We start from the raw sequence: 20,204 nt of genomic DNA, 5'->3' as shown, positions 1-20,204 counted from the left end.
TTTAATCACCATGACATGTAACCTGGTCCCCAGATTTCAAGTGGAACATTTTGACAGGTTTCTCTGACCACCTTTATGCCTGTCATAGATTTACTGATAAATACAGGAAATAAAAGATCCCAGACTTTCTTGACATTATTTCAAAAAGTATCATGTCAAAATAGCATGAAGTTTGTGACTAGAAGCATTACAGAATACAGGGAGTCAATTTTCAGCTGATGGGAGATCAGATTACATTTTGTTAATGGTTAGGATTGCAGTGGGTGTGAATTCTATTCCATGACAAAAGCATAAATGGGCATTTAATAAACATATGTGGAGACCTTAAGAGGTTCTGAAGTGTAAACATTTGTCACAGTTCACACTGCCTCACAGTCTCTGGGGACACCAGCCTCACCCACTCTCCATAGCATTAAGTGATACAATTGCTGGACATTTCCAATAATTTAGAGATGAAAAGTGTCACCTCAAGTTGCTTTAAACTGGTATTTCTTTGGTGACAGAAGATGAACATTCTTTTTCCCTGTGTATTTAAACATTTTTATTTCTTCTTTTATGAATGGCCTGATCGTATCTTTGGCTCATTCTTCTATTTTAGTCCTGATGATTTTTTCCCTTAACTTTTGCAGTGATCAAATCTATCAGTCTGTGATTTTCCTAGCACACCTCATAGCACATGGTCAGCACTCAAAAATGTTTTTTGAATTTTATCATTCTAAATTATTTTATATTTAAAAGGAAAATACACACTCATTATTTTTAAAAATATCGAATACGTAAAGTAGGAAGATACCCTTCCAAAGGCAAACGCTATAATTTTACTAGACACTTTTTGTTTCTTTTAGTTATTACACCACCCACCCTCCATCCCTGCCAAAAAACCCCAGTGGGTCCAGAGGAAGGCATTTTTTTTTTTTGCTTTTCTGAGCTGGGGAGAAGTAGAAGACTTACGAATGGCTGAAGGTATAGGGAGCATTTAACTGAGAAGGTAGCTGGAGTTGCAGAGAGGGAACAAACGTGACAAAAGTAGGTAGTGAGATAGAGAAGATGAGAGAGTTGAGCTCTGGGAAGACAGAGAGGATTAAAGAAGACTCTAAGAAAGTTTTGATGTCTAAACCAGTGTTCCCATGCTGGGCAGTGCTGTGGACCATTTACCTGTCCATGGTAAGCTAACTACAAAAATCGATAGTAAGAATTTAGAGACTTTTGAAGAAATTTGACAATGCTGTGCTACCCAAGTGGACTTGTGTTGTTAGACAGAATGTGGACCAGCTGCATGCAAGTCTTGGGCGAAAAGATCACATTACAGCATGCACTATCAGAAGGCTATTTTATCAACAGTAATTCAAAAATTTATGAAAAGCTGAGAAAATGCAAGACTATAAAAATGAACTCTTAGTGTTTCTGCAAGAAGAGAAGCTGTTTCGGTCAACTTTTAAAAGATGTGAATTGGGTGACCAGCCTTGTTTATTTGTCTGACATTTTGTTAATTTTAACCATCATAATATTTCCATGCAAGGAGGTAATGCAGCTTATTTTTGCAAAGGCAGATAAGACATAAGGGCATTAAAAAAAAGTGGGAGTTTGGGAGACCCAATTTTCTACAGATTGCTAGGGCATGTTCCATAATGTAAATGTAACAACAGTTACCAATGAAGTGATGATCTGTTACTGCACATCAGCATAAAGTTATTACTGAATACTTGTCAATTTGAAACTATAGTTAAAAATATTATTTTCCATCAAGTGAAGACACAGCTGAGGCAATTCATAGATATATCATCCATTTCTTTTATCAAAAGAAAATTTAAATTGAACCTCAACTTTATTGGAACTGGTACCCATTGAAGGGTTGAAGACGAATTTTGAAAGTACATCATTGCTGGCCTAATTTTACATAAAGTTAAAAACCAGTATAATGTGCTCCCTGAAATCACTTTAAATCTCCTCTCCCATACTATCATGAGAGCTCAGGCAGACCGATTTCTCTATTATGAGTGCTACTGAAACAAACTATAGCAAGAGTTTAGGTAGACATTATTCCCTGCGAGTAATGTGTTGTCAATCTAACCTAGATTAAATAAGTTAATAAGGAAGAAACAAGTTTGTTTTTTACATTAAACATTTCAAGTATTTATATTGTTATATTTTTGCTTAAAGTGTTAGTATAGAAGTTTATATACAAGTAAACATATAGGTAATAATGCTATTTTACCCATAATTATTCATTTTGTTATAATTACTGAATTGCAAAATTTACAAGTATAATAATGATTATTTTTGTTAATCACATATATCCATAATTTAAATATGTGCAATTCTATTTTTAATGTATGTATATTATGTATATTCTATATTTCCTACGTTATTCTAGTTCTGATATTTAGTGAAATTTAATTTTGTTGAGTCTAATAATAAAAATTGGACTTCTATTATATGTGTTTTTAGATTTCATTTTTCCAATTACTTATTTGGATGGCAGTTTTACTAAAGTATCAGTCCATGATGTATTGGACATTTGAAAATCCTAGTGCTTCAGTATAAATGGTTTGAGAAACAACTCAGGGTTCTTACGAGAAAACTCAGGGGCAATTTCCAGTGAGAACGCACATTAACAATCAAGGCTTTTGGAAGGCAGAACTGTTATTTATTTTTCATGTAACCCTCTCGCTGAAGAGCCTTAAGCAGATGCAAGTCCAGTTTAATTGGATCATACATTTTGTTCTCCCTTTACACTGCATATAAGATTATTCTTTCAGAATGCAACCAAGGAGTGGAAGGTTAACGTAATAATTATTAATTAATTTCAAAGCTGCAAATAATGTACTTTGCAAAATTTGTTTGAGATACTAGAAGCAAGAGACACAGCTCTGAATCCAAGAAGAATCCAGTCCTGAAAGTGAGAAGACCTGAAGTCCAATCTTAGCTCTGGGTCTCCCCTGACCTATACCCAGTAAAGAGAGAAAAACATCTCACTTGATCTTGCTTCTTCTACAGGCCACCATCCCAATTTCCTTTTTGATGCAAGAGCCGGATGTCTCAACACCTCTCAGAAATGGTATCCCATGCTTGCATGCTTAGCCCATGCTCCCCCCACTGCCAGCCTCACCCTCCCACTTCTTAGTCGGGCACACCCCTCCTCTTACAGACAACTGCTGCTCATGCTCTCTGTGACTTTTGGTGTTTTCAGTTCCCTCTCTTGCCTTCATGTCCCTTTCTTGGTTTTTCCCTGACTTCTGACTCCTCATCTTTAACCTCCTTTGCTCTCTACAGTTTCTCTCCACCTTCTAGGAAGGTGTTCCTCAGCCCTCTTCTTTACCATCCCCTTAGGGATCTCATTCAAACTCCCAAGTCCCAGTGTTCATCGTTCACATTTATAAAAGTCATATTGCTGCAGATACAAGTTTTCCAAAATTCTAATTTTCATTTCACAGTTCAAATTTTGATAATGATTTTTTTAAAGGCAGTTGTTTTCCTTGATATGATGGGCTTACTTCACTCATTTTCAAGAAAATATCTGCCAGATACCCAACTGTGGATGACTGTAGTTTATCAGTCCTTCAAGTAAAAGTGGTTCTCCATGAAACCAGCAGCTAGTTGAGCTCATAGTCAAACCATTGTACACGTGCGTTTCCCTGGCGTGCAACATCCTACATGCCTTTTTGACTGAGAAATAATTTGCTTTCTTTTCACATTGAGCCTCCACCATTCCTAGTCTTTGAGCCTGTTAAACTGTGGTGACTTTATTTTCTGAATCTCAAATCAGATTAGATGGTTTGCCAAATAATTTTTACACCAATTTGAGGAAAAAGGGGCAGGCTAAAAGGTACATGTTTTGATACTTTGTGTGATTGACCACAGGAATGTTTGATATTGGAACCATTTTAAAATCCCTGACATAAGCCACCAATGACGCTGGTGAGTGCCAAGTGCCTCCAGGAAGGTCATGGGGAGCAATGGGACCCTATCAGTGTCCCACCTGGAAACAGGCAAATCCTTGAATGTTAGACTTAGCATGATGTAATTTAAGTTGACATTCCATAATGGGGCTGATCAGAACTGCCTCAACTCTGTCAACAGACACTAGACACTGAAACACCAAGTCATAGAGCAGTCTGGTAAAGGCCATTCCTGCCCATTTGTACTAGAAATCCTGAATATACTGTTTATCTGCCTGATTTTGGATGTGGATCTGATATGGTCATGTGATCACAGGTACCACCTGTTGGGGAGACAAGACTCATAATTAATCCATGATTGTTGGACAGGTGAAAAACTGGGGCATTATCGAGGGAGGGAACTGATCACCATCTTTACGCCTTGCCCATCTGCCTGCATTAAAACATATGTACACCCTGACATATGGTCACTAGCTGGAGAAAAGGGAGAGGATTACAAGATACAAATGATAAATGGACAACATAGCTTTTCTTTGTGGCCAATAAGGGTGTGGTCTTATTTTAAAATTTTCTTAGAAATACTCAGAAAGAAAGGGCCTTTTACCTTTACCCAATTCTATCACTGGGACATTTTGAGGCTCTCGCCAAGCATGCCATTTCTCCATTGTCTCCAATAGAAATCATAAATACTTCTATCCATTTGCCTTATTTCAATGTGTGTATCTTAACTGATGTTTGATGATGGTGGGGAGATTTATGGAAGAAATGTCATGTATTTGTATGACCTATTATTATTCTATTATTATAATTTTTCTCATGTTACTTATTTGGTATAAGAGTAATATGTAATGGCAACCGATATTTAGTGGGCTGTTATATGTTAGGCATTTTAAGTGGACTGCATGTGTTAACCCATTGAAGTCTTACAAAATCTTACAAGATAGGAATTATTACCATTCCTATCCTACCGATGAAGAAACTGAGGCATAAAGAGATTAAAGAACTCGTTGAAGAGCACATGGCTGATAACTGGTGGAGCAGAGCCTATCTGTCTGATTCCAAAGCCTTTGTTCCTCACCATCCTGCTCTACTGTAGGGAGCATGGAAAGAACATGACACAAGGAGAAGGCCCCATGTCTAATGCCAGCCGCACAGTGAACTAATTTGTGACTTTGGACAAATCACACAACCTTTGGTCCTCAGTTTTCTCATTTCTAAAATAGGAATGATATTACCTGCCTTGAACTCATGTGGTTGGTGAGGATAAAAAGACTGTGAGCTCCTTGAGAGAAGGAATTATCAGAATTTTAACCAATCTGAGCCCAGTCACAATGCTTGAAAGAATCGTTTTAAAGGATTACATGCATGCATTTATGAATGAATGAACCAGTGACTCTGTGAAATGATGGATGTGAGAACACCTTTAAAACTGTGCACCAGACAATTACAAAGCCTTATTCTTAACTTGCCTATGATGGCCTAATGAAAAAATTTCATCAAAATGTTTAACATTTTATTTGAGATAATTGTAGATTCACATGCAACTGTTAAGAAACAGTACAGAGAGATCCCATGTACCCTTTACCAGGTTTCCTTCAATGGTTATATCTTGCAAAACTACAGTGTAATATCACAACCAGGATATATGACATTGATGTAGTCAAGATACACAGCATTTCCATCACTACAAGGATCCCTAATGTTGCCCCATATAGCCACACCTGCTACTATTCTGCTCCCAACCCTCCTTGGCAACTATTAATCTGTTCTCTATTTCTGTAACTTTGTCATTTCAAGAATTTTATATAAATAGAATCCTACTATCTGAAACCATTTGAGATTGCCTTTTTCACTCAACATAATTCTCTGGAGATTCATCCAGATCATGTGTATTGATAATTTGTACATTTTTATGCCTGTGTACATGGATGCACCACAGTTGGTTTAACCATTCATTGTAGGATATCTAGGCCTCTATTCTTTGGTCTTTACAAATAAAACTGCTATAAACACTTGTGAGCAGGTTTTTGTGTGAACTCTACTTTCTTCCTCTGAGATAAAAGTCCATGAAGGCAATTGCTGGGTCACATGGTAGGTAGTTTTTTAAGAAACTGCCTGGTTTTTTTCATGTGGCTATACCATTTTACATTTTCAGCAGCAATGTGTGAGTAATAGTTTCTCTTCATCCTTATCAGCACTTGATGTTCTCACTATTTTAAATTTTAGCCATATGATAGGTACCTAGTTGTTACAGACTGCATTGTATTTACGTTTAAATTCATATGTTGAAGCTCTGACTCCCAATATGACTATGTTTGGAGATAGGGCTTTAGGGAGTAGTTAAGGCTAAATGATGTCATAAGGGTGAGGTCCTAATCAGATAGGACTGATCCTTATAAAAAGAGGAAGAGATACTAAAGAGCTCACTCCTGAGTGAGAGAAGAGTAGAGAAAGAACCACGTAAGGAGACAGTGAGAAGGTGGCTGTCTACAAGCCAGAAGAGAGGTCTCACCAGAAACCACCCCAGAGGGCACTTCGATCTTGGACTTGAAGCTTCCAGAGCTGTGAGGAAATTAATTTCTGCTGTGTGAGTCCCCTAGTCTGCTATTTTTTATGTCAGCCTTACCAGACTAATGCAGTAGTGATATCTCTGTGGTTTTAATCTGAATTTTGTAATGGCTAATGATACTGAACATCTTTTCATGTGCTTATTTTCCATCTGTATATCCTCATGCCTTTTGCTCATTTTTTAATTGGGTCTCCTTTCATTCTCACTCTCTCCCTCCTTCCTCCGCTTCCAATCCCCTCCCTCCCTCCCTCCCTCCCTCCCTCCCTTTCTTCCTTCCTTCCTTCCTTCCCTTCCTTCCTTCCTTCCTTCCTTCCTTCCTTCCTTCCTTCCTTCCTTCCTTCCTTCCTTCCTTCCTTCCTTCCTTCCTTCCTTCCTTCCTTCCTTCCTTCCTTCCTTCTCTTTTTGTCTTCTCTTTCTTCTTTCTTTTCTTTCTTTTTACTGTTGAGTTCTGGGAGTTCTTTACATATGCTGGATACTAGCCCTTTGTCAGACATAGTTTGCAAATATTTTCTCCCAGTATATAACTTGTCTTTTTATCTTCTTCATAGGATCTTTCATAGAAAAAAAGTTCGTAATTTAAATGAAGTTGAATTTATTAAGATAAAAACTTTGTGTGGTTTTAAGCCACTAAGTTCGTAGTAATTTGTCACAGTAGCAATGGAAAATGAATACAGTCTTTTCCATCCTTTTACTTCCAACCTGCCCTCATCACTGCCCTTGCAGTCCTAGGCAGCATATAATTGAGTTGTGTTTTTAAATTTGCTCTGCTAATCTCTGTCTTTTAATTGGTGTATTTAGTCTTTACATTAAATGCTATTGTTTATATGTTAGGGCATAGATCTGCCTTTTTATTTCTTAATTTCTGTTTGTTCTCTTTTCCTATTTTCTGTTTTCTTTTTCCTGCCTTCCTATACATCAACATTTCTTTGAATTGCATTTGATTTATCTATACTTTTTTTGAGTGTACCTCTTTGATAACTATTTTTAGTGGTTGTTCAAGATATTGCATCATATATAACTTATAACAATCTATTATGTCATTATTTTACCACTCTGAGTCAAATGTAGAAATTTTATTTCCTTTTATAGTCCTTTACAGTCTCCTATTTATAATATCATTAAGTATTTCCTCCAACACATTTAGAACCACATCAGACAGTGTTATGATTTTGTGTTGTAAAACTAAAGAGGAGATGGAAAGTTTATTGCATTCACCCAAAGTTTGCTTATATATTTACCCCATATACAGAGAATGCTGTATTCTTTCTTCCTTCTTGATGTTCTAAGATTCATTCTATTGTTATTTCCTTTCTGTTTACACAATTTCCTATAACTATTCTTTAGGGTGAGTGTGCTGGTGACAGATTTTCTAGTTTTTCCTTCAACTGAGAATGTCTTCATTTTCCCTTCATTTCTGAAGGATATTGTTTCAAAAACAGGCAGTGGGCAATTAAGCCCACTGATTGTAGCTTGCTGAACCTTGATCTAGCCATTATTTTCTTTCCTCTCTTTCTATGTAAAATAGGGTTGTTGTGAGAATTAAATTAGGCTGTATTTGTAAAATGCTCAGAGCAAGACCAGCAAATGCTAAGATTTATATATTGTTAGTCTTTAGCTCTTGTTTTTTGTCTAGTCCTCTATTTCATTCATGTCATGTGCTTAAAGGGTCAGGTGTACGTGATGTGTAACATACATTCAAGGACTAAAAGCAGAATCAAGACCAATTATGTGCTCATGACTTCACTGTTCATTTCAACAGCAACCCAAATAAAGAGCTTACCAGGCTCATTTTTACCTTGTAAAATGTCCATGATTCTGTGAGCATCCCTCTCTTAATCCTCCCCAGAGAGGAGGGAGGTAGGGGAGAGAGATTTGTTCTGGAGTTAGACAACCTGGGTCTAAGCCCTGCCTCTATCCATTTAGCTTTATCTCATTGACCTGCAGTATCCACATATTTAAAATAGGAATGATCCACCCTTCATGGGATGATTGTAGGGGTTAAACAAGATGATGTGTAGTATAAAATAGTATTTTACAAACCATACAGAACTTTGCAACTGTTGGCAATTATTTACATTATAAGACTGTAAGGACTCTAACTCATCCATTCGTGGGTTTCTCTCCCACAAAATTTTCAGCCTCTGTGGTGGGAAGGGTGGCACTCGCAGAGACATTAAAGATCCAATACCCAGTTATGCCCAAGAAGAAAAGGGAATTTTTATTTAGCACTAATATGTAATTAGTAGTTGAAAATGAGATTAATTGTGCAGGCCTTTGTTCCACTAAATGGTACCTCTGTGGCTTCCCAAACTTTACATGATTCAGTGTAGTCAAAGGGGAAACAATTGACCTTCTCTTGTTCAGGAATGTTACACAATTGCCTGTTAAGTGATAGTTAGTAATTGAAAGAAAGCTGAGTTTGCAATGAGGTTAAAAGGCTCTGCCATTTTAGCAGCGCTGCTGGTTTTTGTGGGCTGGGTTCAAAAGAGCAGTTCAATTCGATTCAATCCAATCCTATCGATGCAATGCAGTGCAGTGCAGTGCAGTCCAATCCAATCCGATTCAACCTGATTTAATAAACTGAGCTTTGCTATTTGCTGGACATTGTGCCAGGTGCAAGGGATACAAAAATGAGTATGACACATCCTCTGCTCTCCTGGACTAATAAACAACAAGTTACAGTGTGGGAGGAGCTAGGCTAGAGGAAACCCTAGAGGGGAAGAAAGACAAGGTTTCCTGGGGCTCGCTCTCACTTCAGGAGCATGGGAGTGGGAGACGTGTATAAGGACCATGAGAACTAAGGTTGTCTTTTCTGCTCTTTTGCAGACTCACATTCGTAGGGGAGGTGGCTACTAGCAGGGACTCTGACATTAGCAGATATCTAGAGAGGACTTTTTCTCAATACATCCCCACCTTTTAATTACTGTTTTTATTCCTTCAAACTGAGATGCTGGCCTGATTTAAAAACATTTATTTTTAACAGCTTCATAAATGGGAGCTTTATGAGTTTAGTTTTGCTGACAATTTCCTTGTTTGAAAAGTAGAAGAAAGAAGGTTGACTTAAGATTCACTCTGGCAAGGGAAGTTGTTGAGATGCTTTGAAATAAAAAAAAAGAAAATTACTGGCTGTCCTGTCTCGTGCATCCTTTGGGTATCTCTTCCTTTCGTTGTCTTTGAGCTAATTTACAAATCTTTAGGCCTTCAAAAAATTGATGCAAATGATTCTTATCTCTAAAATGCAAATGAATTGTGTGGATAGAGGAGTTTTGCACCTCTCTGTAAATTTATTTCAATAATATTCCTATTGCCCATCTGTGCTTTGAATTCTCTTTGAGCCACTCACACCTCACTGGTTCTCTTACTAATTAATGAATCAAATAAAACCTTTAATGTAGGTTCATCTTATATTTGTAAGAGAGTCATGATTTTACCTTTCAAAAAAGTATCCCTTAACACTTTTCATCTGAGAACAAACTGGCTGGTGACACAGAGGGAAAGGAAGGGACGGGAACTAAGATGAGTTGAGTATCTGTAAAAATACCAAATCTTTATGTGCATTCTTTGTTTAATCCTCACAACAATCTTATACCTTTGCATACTGCTTTTTTTTTTAAACCAAGGGCTCATTGGTTCTTTGTGTTAACAAGGATTATACTGGTGTGATGATAAACTATGTTATGGGGTGAATTGTGTCCCCAAGAAGTTCTAACTCCCTCTACTTCCGAACGTGACCTTACTTGGAGATTGAATATTTACAGAGGTAATCCAGTTAAAATGAAGTCATTTGACTCATATGAGGTCATCTGGCTGGTGTCCTTACAAACAGGGGCAAGTTGCAGACACACCTATGCACAGAGAGAACGCCCGGCGAAGGCGGAGGCCGAGACCTGAGTGCTGCACTTACCAGCCGGAGAGCAGCACGGGGCAGATCCTCCCTCCCAGCCCTCACAAAGAACCAGCTCTGCCAACACCTGGGTCTCGGGTTTTTAGACTCGGAAACCAAGATAATACATTTCTGTAGTTTTTAAGCCACCCAGTTTGTGGTACTTTGTTATAACAGCCCTAGTACACCAGTACAGGCCATTTACAAATTCATTATACTTTTCTGCTTTAAAGAATCACTTATATGTGATCATATATGCAAGGGACCATTTTAGGACAGTGGCCCATTTCTTAGCCAAACCCCATTGTCATTTTACAAGGTCACAGTGAGAGGTCAGTTGTCACCAGCCTGAGCATCAGACACACATCTTGACCTCAGACAAGGGGATTCGTGAGCAGGGGACTGTGTGTGTATCACCTAAAGGACCAAACAGCACAGATGTACCACCTCCCTCTTATCAGATTCAGGTGACAAAAAAACTAGCTCATCTGGTGATTACCAGCCGTAAGATCCTCTGCTGCTCTTACGTGCAGTGGCATTGCTTACTCAAAATGGAACAGTGTAATCTTTCCCTCCTGGAATGACACAAAAGAAACGGTATCGTGGAAAGGAGTTGGGGTTTTGCTTTATGTGTTACAGGAAAGCAAGGGAGGTTCCAGCTGCAGAGTAACCTGAGCTCACTGATGTTTCTAAATGGTTAGAAACGTCTGGCTGCTGTGCAGAGAAGGGAGCCTGGGGGTGGGAGAGCATGGCAGTGGGGAGACAGGCTGGGAGTTGTTTCAGTGGACTAAGGGAAAAAGGGTGCTGGCTTGGATCTGAAGGCAACAGTAGAGATGTTAAGAAATTTCAAGCCATTCATAGAAGACTAAGTGCTCTTTCTTCCTTCAGATAAACAATGCTAATTATATGCTTACTGGGACAAGGGAGCTGCCAGTCTCCTAGACCTGGACAGAGGGTTGGGGGCCTGAGTAGAGAAGAGAGCCCTTCAGCATGCCCTCCTGGAGGAAATATTAGGGATCCAGAAGTGGGCAGGTTGCTAGGAAGCTTTCCAGCCAGCACTGAAACAAAGACAGCTGTTGGACGGGAAGCTCCAGGCTTAAACCCTGGGGGGCTGGGCTCTCATCCTGGCTCCCCTTGCTGTGGGAAATCCGGGTCCCAGCTGGATCTCTGACACACTGCTCCATCCTGCATCTGGGACTGCAAGCTGCTCCCTCTGTCCCAAGGGTCTGCACAATGCATCATATAAGGAGGCACTCAATAAACTTTGTTGAATAAAGGAGGAATATATGCTATGGGTGTAATTATTTCTTTTTCTTAGCAGGCTAAGAGATTGCCCAATAAGTGGGCACTTGATTTCAACAGTGCATATAAGAGGACCCTCCTAATATTTTGAGATTATTGTGGAAATAAATATGGGTTGGATGATAATATACTTAGAAGAGTTAATTATTGTTGACTTATTGTACAAAAGGGAGGCTGATAGCTGAATTACTAGCCCACATGGTGGGGGTGGGGGAGGGCATCAAGTGACCTCCATATGGTTCTGTGTTAACCCTTGTCTTGCACAACAACTTCAGTGACTTGTAGAAATATATACCAAGTTAAAAAATCACTAAATGTGCAGCTATTTTTAGATTGAGAAAGCTAGTAAATGCCAAAGGGATAAGAATCAAGATTCAAAAAGTGTCTAAATGGATTTAGATCTTGTATTACAACTAATAGATTATATATAACATGAATAAAATTATTTTTAATGTAGTAAATAAATAAAGAGAATGGGACACTCTTGGTTTTTCAGCAGGTCATGTGGAAAAGGCCTAGAATTTTATTGAAAATATATTTAAGTAAGGAAGAAGTTAAACTGTCACTGTTTGCAGATGACATGATATTATACATAAATAATCCAGAAGAACCCACCTCAAAACTTCTAGAATTAATAACTGAATTCAGCAAAGTTGTAGGATACAAAATCTATACACAAAAATCTGTCGCATTCCTATATACTACTAATGAACTAGCAGAAAAAGAAATCAAGATAACAATTGCATCAAAAAGAATAAAAAACCTAGGAATAAACCTAACCAAGGAGGTGAAAGACCTATACTCTGAAAACTATAAGACACTCAGGAGAGAAATTAAAGAAGACACCAAAAATGGAAATACATCCCATGCTCATGGATAGGAAGAATATTGTCAAAATGGCCATCCTACCTAAAGCAATCTACAGATTCAAAGCACTCCCTATCAAAATACCAACAACATTCTTCAACAAACTAGAGCAAATAGTTCTAAAATTCATATGGAACCACAAAAGACCCCAAATAGCCAAAGCAATCCCGAGAGGGAAGAATAAAGTTGGGGGGATAATGTTCCCTGACTTTAAGCTCTACTATAAAGCCATAGTAATCAAGACAATTTGGTACTGGCACAAGAACAGACCCACAGATCAATGGAACAGAATAGAGAGCCCAGATATAAACCCAAGCATATATGTATAATTAATATATGATAAAGGAGCCACGGATATACAATGGGGAAATGACAGCCTCTTTAACAACTGGTGTTGGCAAAACTGAATGGCTACATGTATGAGAATGAAACTGGATTATTGTCTAACTCCATACACAAAAGTAAACTTGAAATGGATCAAAGACCTAAATGTAAGTCATGAAACCATAAAACTCTTAGGAGAAAACATAGGCAAAAATCTCTTGAATATAAACATGAGCAACCTTTTCCTGAATGCATCTCCTTAGGCAAGGGAAACAAAATTAAAAAATGAACAAATGGAACTGCATCAAACCAAAAAGCTTCTGTATTGCAAAGGACACCATCTGTAGAACAAAAAGGCAACCTACAGTATGGGAGAATATATTTGTAAATGATAATTTTGACAAGAGGTTAACATCCAAAATATATAAAGAACTCACATTCCTCAACACTCAAAAAGCAAATAACCCTATTAAAAAATGAGTGAAGGATAAGAGCAGACACTTCTCCAAAGAAGAAATTCAGATGGCTAATAGGCACATGAAAAGATGCTCCACATCACTAATCACTAATAATCAGGGAAATGTAAATTAAAACCACAATGAGATATCACCTCATATCAGTTAGGTTGGCCAACATCAAAAAGACTTGGAACAACAAATGTTGGTGAGGATACAGAGAAAGGGGAACCCTGATACACTGCTGGTAGGAATGTCAATTAGTTCAACCATTGTGGAAAACAATATGGAAGCTCCTCAAAAAACTAAAAATAGAAATACCATTTGACCTGGGAATTTCACTCCTAGGAATTTACACAAAGAAAACAAGATCACAGATTCAAAAAGACATATGCACTCCTATGTTTATTGCAGCACTATTTACAATAGCCAAGATATGGAAGCAACCTAAGTGTCCATCATTAGATGAATGGATAAAGATGTGGTACATGTACACAATGGAACACTATTCACCCACGAGAAGAAGACAAATCCTACCATTTGCAACAACATGGATGAAGCTAGAGGGTATCATGCTCAGTGAAATAAGGCCAGTGGAGAAAGACAAGTACCCAATGAGTTCCCTCATTTGTGAAGTATAATAATGAAGCAAAACTGAAGGAACAAAATAGCAGCAGACTCACAGATTCCAAGAAGGCACTAGCAGCTACCAAAGAGGAGGGGTGAGAGAGGGTTGGGGGGAGGAGGGGAGAAGGGGATTGAGTGGTATTATGATTGGTACACATGGTGTGGGGTGGTCACAGGGAAGACAGTGCAGCACAGAGAAGACAGGTAGTGACTCTGTGGCATCTTACTACACTGACGGGCAGTGACTTCAGTGGGATATGGGGGACTTGATAATATGGGTGAATGTAGTTACCACAATGTTTTTCATGTGAAACCTTCATAAGAGTGTATATCAATGACACCTTAATAAAAAAAAATTACAAAAAAAGAAAATACATTTAATATGAACTCGCTTATTAGCCAGGCTATTAAAAAAATGTCTAATACAGTATTAGGATACATTATCAGAAGTAAAATACCTAGAATATAGGAGAATATCCATTACATTCTGCATTGTTTAGAGTACCTCTTAAATACTGTCCTCAGTTTTGGGAGATATAATGATAAACCAGGGTTTGTTAACCCTATTTTTATTCCCTACGGACTGTAGGAATACAAGCTCACAATAAAAAATTTCAAAAATATGAAAATATAAAAATCACCCATAATTCCATGATCCAGGGACAATATTGCTTTCTAGTTTTTTCCTATGTATAATATTTCTACTAGTAGAAATATTATACATAGGAAAAAACTTTGTATGTGTATACATAATTTTGTATCTTGCCTTATGTTTCATTGTGTAACATTATATCAGTTTATCACAAATGCATAAACATTTTGGCTCTGGAATCATATAAATCGTAATCAGAATCTTGATTCCGTCACTTAACAAGCCAACTTGACCCAAGATAATCACTTAACCTTAGTTTCTGTGTCTGTAAAGTGGAGATAATAATGGCACAATTTTAAAGAGTTTGTTATTCATGTTTGCTATCATCATCCTCACCATCATTATAAACTACTTTTTGCATTTCTATTTGAAATAAGAATTTTCTCTTTTTTCCAAAACAGATTTTAGCTTAATGTAAAGACAAGTTTAATTTAAAACAAAAAATCCTATTTCATTCATGAAATAGGTGAAGAGGATTGAAAGGTACAATTTTCCAGTTGTAAATAAATAAGACATGGGTATGTAATGGACAGCAGAGAGAATATAGTCAATAATATTGTAAAAACTTTATATGGTGACAGATGGTAACTAGACTTATTGTGGTGACTGTTTCATAATGTATATAAATATTGAATCAGTGTGTTTTACACTTGAAACTAATATAACATTTTATGTCAATGATACTTCAATAAAAATAAAATCCTATTTTAAAAGAAATATTTTCAGAAGTACATAATTTAGTATTTTAGACCGATTTAATATTTTACATTTTGAAATTTCTTATCTCCCATACAATATTTAACAGAATCTTACTAGTTCCTTGTGTATTATTTGGATTTGGTCTTTATCATTATATAGAAGCAAATATACTTAAAAGGCTTTAATTTCTGAAATCCTAGGAGGACACAGTGCAGCCAGACGATATCCTCCCAAGAACAAGTCAAGCTTCTCTGATCTCCCCACTGAAATCTGCATAAGGGCACAGTCAGTACATGCTGATGGCCTGCAGGGGCAGCCCCTTGGGATAGGACACCACATGGTGGTGTCCCTGGAGCTTAAAGTAGTGGAAATACTCCCCCATCTGCTTCTCCCTTGACCTAACATTGCCAAGAAAGTAGGGAGATAGGAAGTAGTAAGGACACTTCTGGCCCTGAGGAAATCTGTGGCCATTCTTTCATTTCTTCCCAAAGACCACTCCTCTCCTATTTCCAAAGGCCTGTGGACCTCCAGCCCAGCAAAAGAAACGGGTGTGGGGGGTGAGGTCGGAATGAGTTCACCCATACACTGCCTTTTGCCTAGGAACCTAATTGCCGGCTACCCCAAATATCTCACTGTTTCTTCCACATTAAGAGAGAGAATATTTTCTCAACCCCTCTGTAAAGGTTAATGGCTTCTTAGGAGCCCAACACTCTTAGGTTTTTGCCAGAACAAAGCTCCCATGATCATCACTTACCTTTTCAGTCATCTCAGCCCTTCCCTTTGAGCATCATGAAAGCCTTAGTTTATTTGAGTCATTATTTGCTGATATGAGCTAATGGCTGCAGCAGCCTGTTGTAACAGATCAATGGGCACCATGCAGGTAAAAGATTGCACTTTGATGCCAACTTCCACATGTTCACTCTCTACTTCTAGCCCACTCATCAAATGCAAAACCTTACACTGTAGGTTGGAGGTTGTCTATACTTCCTCCCATATTTCCAGCTCTATTGAACTCTACTGACTGTCTCATAATCTAAACTATAGGTGAGGTCAAGGCTTAAGATTTTTCAAAGGGTGCCACTCTGCTTCTAATAAAATACCAACTCCTTACTGTGGCCTATGAGGCCTTCCATGATCTGGCTCCTGCCCAACTCAGCAACCTCATCTGGTACCTCAATTCCTAATACTCTGGCCCTCTGGGCCTCCTTTCAGTCTTCTTAAATGCACAGACCTTCCCTCACCTATCCCCAATTATCTCTTGGGAGACTGACCCAGGAAGAGCCACATGTATACTAGGCATGAGCAGCCCTGTCCTACCAAATAGGAGACACATAGTAAAATTTTGCAGCCTTAAAAAATGAAAAAAGTTTTCTTAAGGCAGCCACAGGAATTCTAGATACAAATCTCAGGCCAAAGATTGAGAGAAGAGAGAGAAGTAGATTTTTCTTTTCTATTCTTTTTATCCATATCACCCTATGACTACCATATTCTCTTAACCCTTGTCAGTCTGGCATTTGTTCCATATTTTTACCCACACTTACATGATCATATTCTGATAGACATGCCTACATAAAATACCAGACATTTTTGATCACTCATTCTTTGATATAAAGATGAAATCAATGTTATGCACATGTCTGATTTTCTTGCTTCAGTCACATGCCTTATGGAAATTCCTCCAAGTCAAGCTGTACACAGCATCAACTGATTCATTTTCATAGCTGTATGATATTCCATGGAGAGGATGTAACATTACTTCTTTAACCATTCTCCTATTGATAAGTGCTCACTGTTTAACATTTTTTATTGTGTAAATTTTTCAGTATATACAAATACACTGAAGAGACTAGCATAATAGACCCCATCCTCTAATTTTCATGATTATCAATTCAAGGTCAACCTTGTTTTATTTTTATACCCATTCACTTCATTGTTTCTACCTCCTTAGAATATTTTGGAGCAAATTCCAAACATCCTATCATCTCATGATGAGCATTCTTCTTACTTATGGGTTTTTCAACTGGAATGTTGCATTAAAAATCCTTATGCATCTATCCTAAGAAACTGGTCATTTTATTTCTATGAGATAGATTGCTAGGAGTGAATTTGCTAGGTTGAAGATGATAGATATTTAAAATTTTATGGACATGACAGATTCCTTCCTCCAAATCTAGAATATATTTGTTACTGCATGTCTACAACTTTGCCAATTTTTCTGCAAACCAGGCAGGACTTTTTATTTTATGACTCTTGGTATCCCTAGTACATGGTATAGGACTTGTAAAACCAAGGCAAGTGACATTAGTTTTCTTTTCTTTTCTCTCTCTTTTTTCTCAGCACACCACAAAAGTCTTTCAATGAAAATACAATAATGAGTTATGTGATGTTGGGCAAGGTTACGTAATGCTTTCGAGGATATTTATTTCCCCATGTATCAAATGGAGATGTGAGGATAAAGTGGAATAACATATGCATGAGAACATTCAAAGCCAGAAAGTGCTATGTGAATACCAGGGGCTTTTCTGTTACTATTGTCATTGCTATTCTTACTGTAGTTTTTTAGAATTTCTCTAGGAGCATTTACTTGGCATGAGCTTCTTAACGAATAACTTTTCCACACAGCTGAGTTTCTTCTGCCCAGACCCCTGGGAGTGTGTTCTCAACTCACACAGTGGGCAGCACAGAATCAAGCTGCATTCCTTGCTAGGAAAAGAGAAGCCAGACAGCTCTGGCAGCTTGGAGCCACTCACCTGCTGGTATAGGCTTTGTTCAAAAAGCTCTCAAGTCACCTAAAAATCTCCTTGTACTTTCTTAGTCCCAGTGGTTGAGCCACAGTCTTCAGAAGGTCATTGATACTTGGAAGCCCAGGGAAGCCCTCAGTTCCATTTGATGATATTTGGGGTGCCTCCTTCACATAAGGCCTTACATTAAGCCTTGCGGGGCAGGTGACATCAGGTAGAAAGAGCATTGGCAAGGAGTCAGACAGAGGAGGGTTCTAGTCTTTATCGGTGTGCCCATGTTCAAATCATTCTCTGAGCCCTGGTTTCTACTTTTGTAAATCAGGAATACTTTTCCTGCCTACATAGCAGTGGGACAAAGTCACACGGTTTTCTGTATGGATGGTGCCTTTTAAAATATACGACTTGAATGATGCATTTGATTCATGCAAGGCCTGCTTCATAGGACTTTTTCCTGGGAATTGAAACTTAATATATACATAGGTTTGTATAAATGGTGATCCCTATGTGCTTTTTAAATTAGGTGCATGTCCTAACTGTTAACTAATCCTTTTTATAGCCCACTTAAAGTTAGAATATGGTTATGGGCAGATCACAGATGGAATGTAGATTCCTTGTGCTTGTGTTCAGAATTGAAAGGACAGGATGCTTCAGAGAACAAGAGTGGCTGTTTAGGTCATCCATTCCTTGCAGAAACCTTTCAAGACTCAAGCCGGTGATAGGGACTGGCCTCTTCTGTAGCTCTCCTGCTCTGGCAACACTCAAAATACCCACAGCCGGTCTTTTGCCAATCACAGGGCACGGTGAGCCCCAGTTGTCCCAAACCAGGTGTAATTCCTTGGCCTTGAGGACTGAGTCCTGGTGCCTGGACACAACTTCTCTGCCCTGCTCACTTCCCACTTTAACTGACCTTTAAGAAAGACTCTCAATCAGAGGCAGACTGCCTTCTGCGGGGTGGCTGAAGCCCTGCCCTTTCAACCAGACCCTTCCTAGCATATGTGACAACTCAGCTCCTTCAAAGAGCACATGAAATGTCACCTACAGTGAAAGCCCCATGAGGATGTGCAAAGTTTACATTAGTCGCTTTGTGATTATAAAAGCAAGCATGCCCACTCTGGGAGCAGGAAGATGGAAGATACGTTGCACCCTTTCCCTGAGATAAATGGCTGTGAGATGTTGCAACAAACTGAACCCCTCTGGGAAAGGCACGCTTTGAGGCCACCAGCGTGGTGGTGAACGCTAAGGTAGTGCTCCATGCCCTTCTGCATGGTGCCCTCCGTGGTGCAGCCCAGCTGTCAGGTCCCAGCCTGCAGAGCCAGAGGGGGCTGCTGGACAGAAAGCAGCCTTCCTTTTGATGCAGTCAGTGTGGGTTTCATGTCCTTGGAGGCTGGATGGTTTAGTGTTTGCCATTGAGCCAAACAGCCAGGTCAGGGAGAGGGAGCTGCCTGCTGGTGTACGGGTGCTCCTGTCAATCAAGGCCAAAGAGACTCCCGCTCTGGAGCTCCCCATGAAAGGCGCTTTTCAGCCCTGGGGCATTCACATTCTTTGGGGGCTCCAGACTGACAGAAGAGGGCCTCCCTTTGTAGCGGGAGCAAAATCTCAGTCCAACCAAACCTGTGGGAGGCTAGGGGTGGAGATGAGGGTGAGAAGAGAAGAGAAGGGGATCACAGTTGGGTGTTCTCTCCCCCTCACAATGGCTGACTCATCCAAAGGACACTTCCCTGGAATTCCTTCTTTTCACTGGTACAGATTTGAATAACTGTGATTTTAAAAAAAAAGTAAGGAAGAAAGAAAAAAAATGGAAAATAAAGGAAAATAGTAATTTTGGCCACTCTCCACTTGGGGAAGTTAAGCCAACTTTCACACACTAGAAAATTCTGCCTACCTTGTGCCAACACAATGGGCTAAAAGTGAACCAAACAACTAGATCTCTCTCTCTCTGCATGAATGAGTTCCAGTGGGCCAAGAGCCAGTTTTGTTTTGCTACTTTGGTATAAAGAAAAGAAAGTATCTAATACACAAAGCTGAATTAATTATAAATGCCTCAGCTCTTCCTGCATGCAGGTTTCAGAACCAGACAAGAATGGCTTCAAATTTCACTTGAGAAATTTGGCAGCTTCATCTACGACTTTGGCCAATTCACATAATCTATTAGAGGATCAGTTGAGAACTTCTCATCTATAAAATTG

The sequence above is a fragment of the Manis javanica genome, chromosome 11, assembly GCF_040802235.1.
Source record: "Manis javanica isolate MJ-LG chromosome 11, MJ_LKY, whole genome shotgun sequence".
Lineage (NCBI taxonomy): Eukaryota > Metazoa > Chordata > Mammalia > Pholidota > Manidae > Manis > Manis javanica.
The sequence above is the reverse complement of the archived record's forward strand: the minus strand, read 5'-3'. Positions refer to the sequence as shown.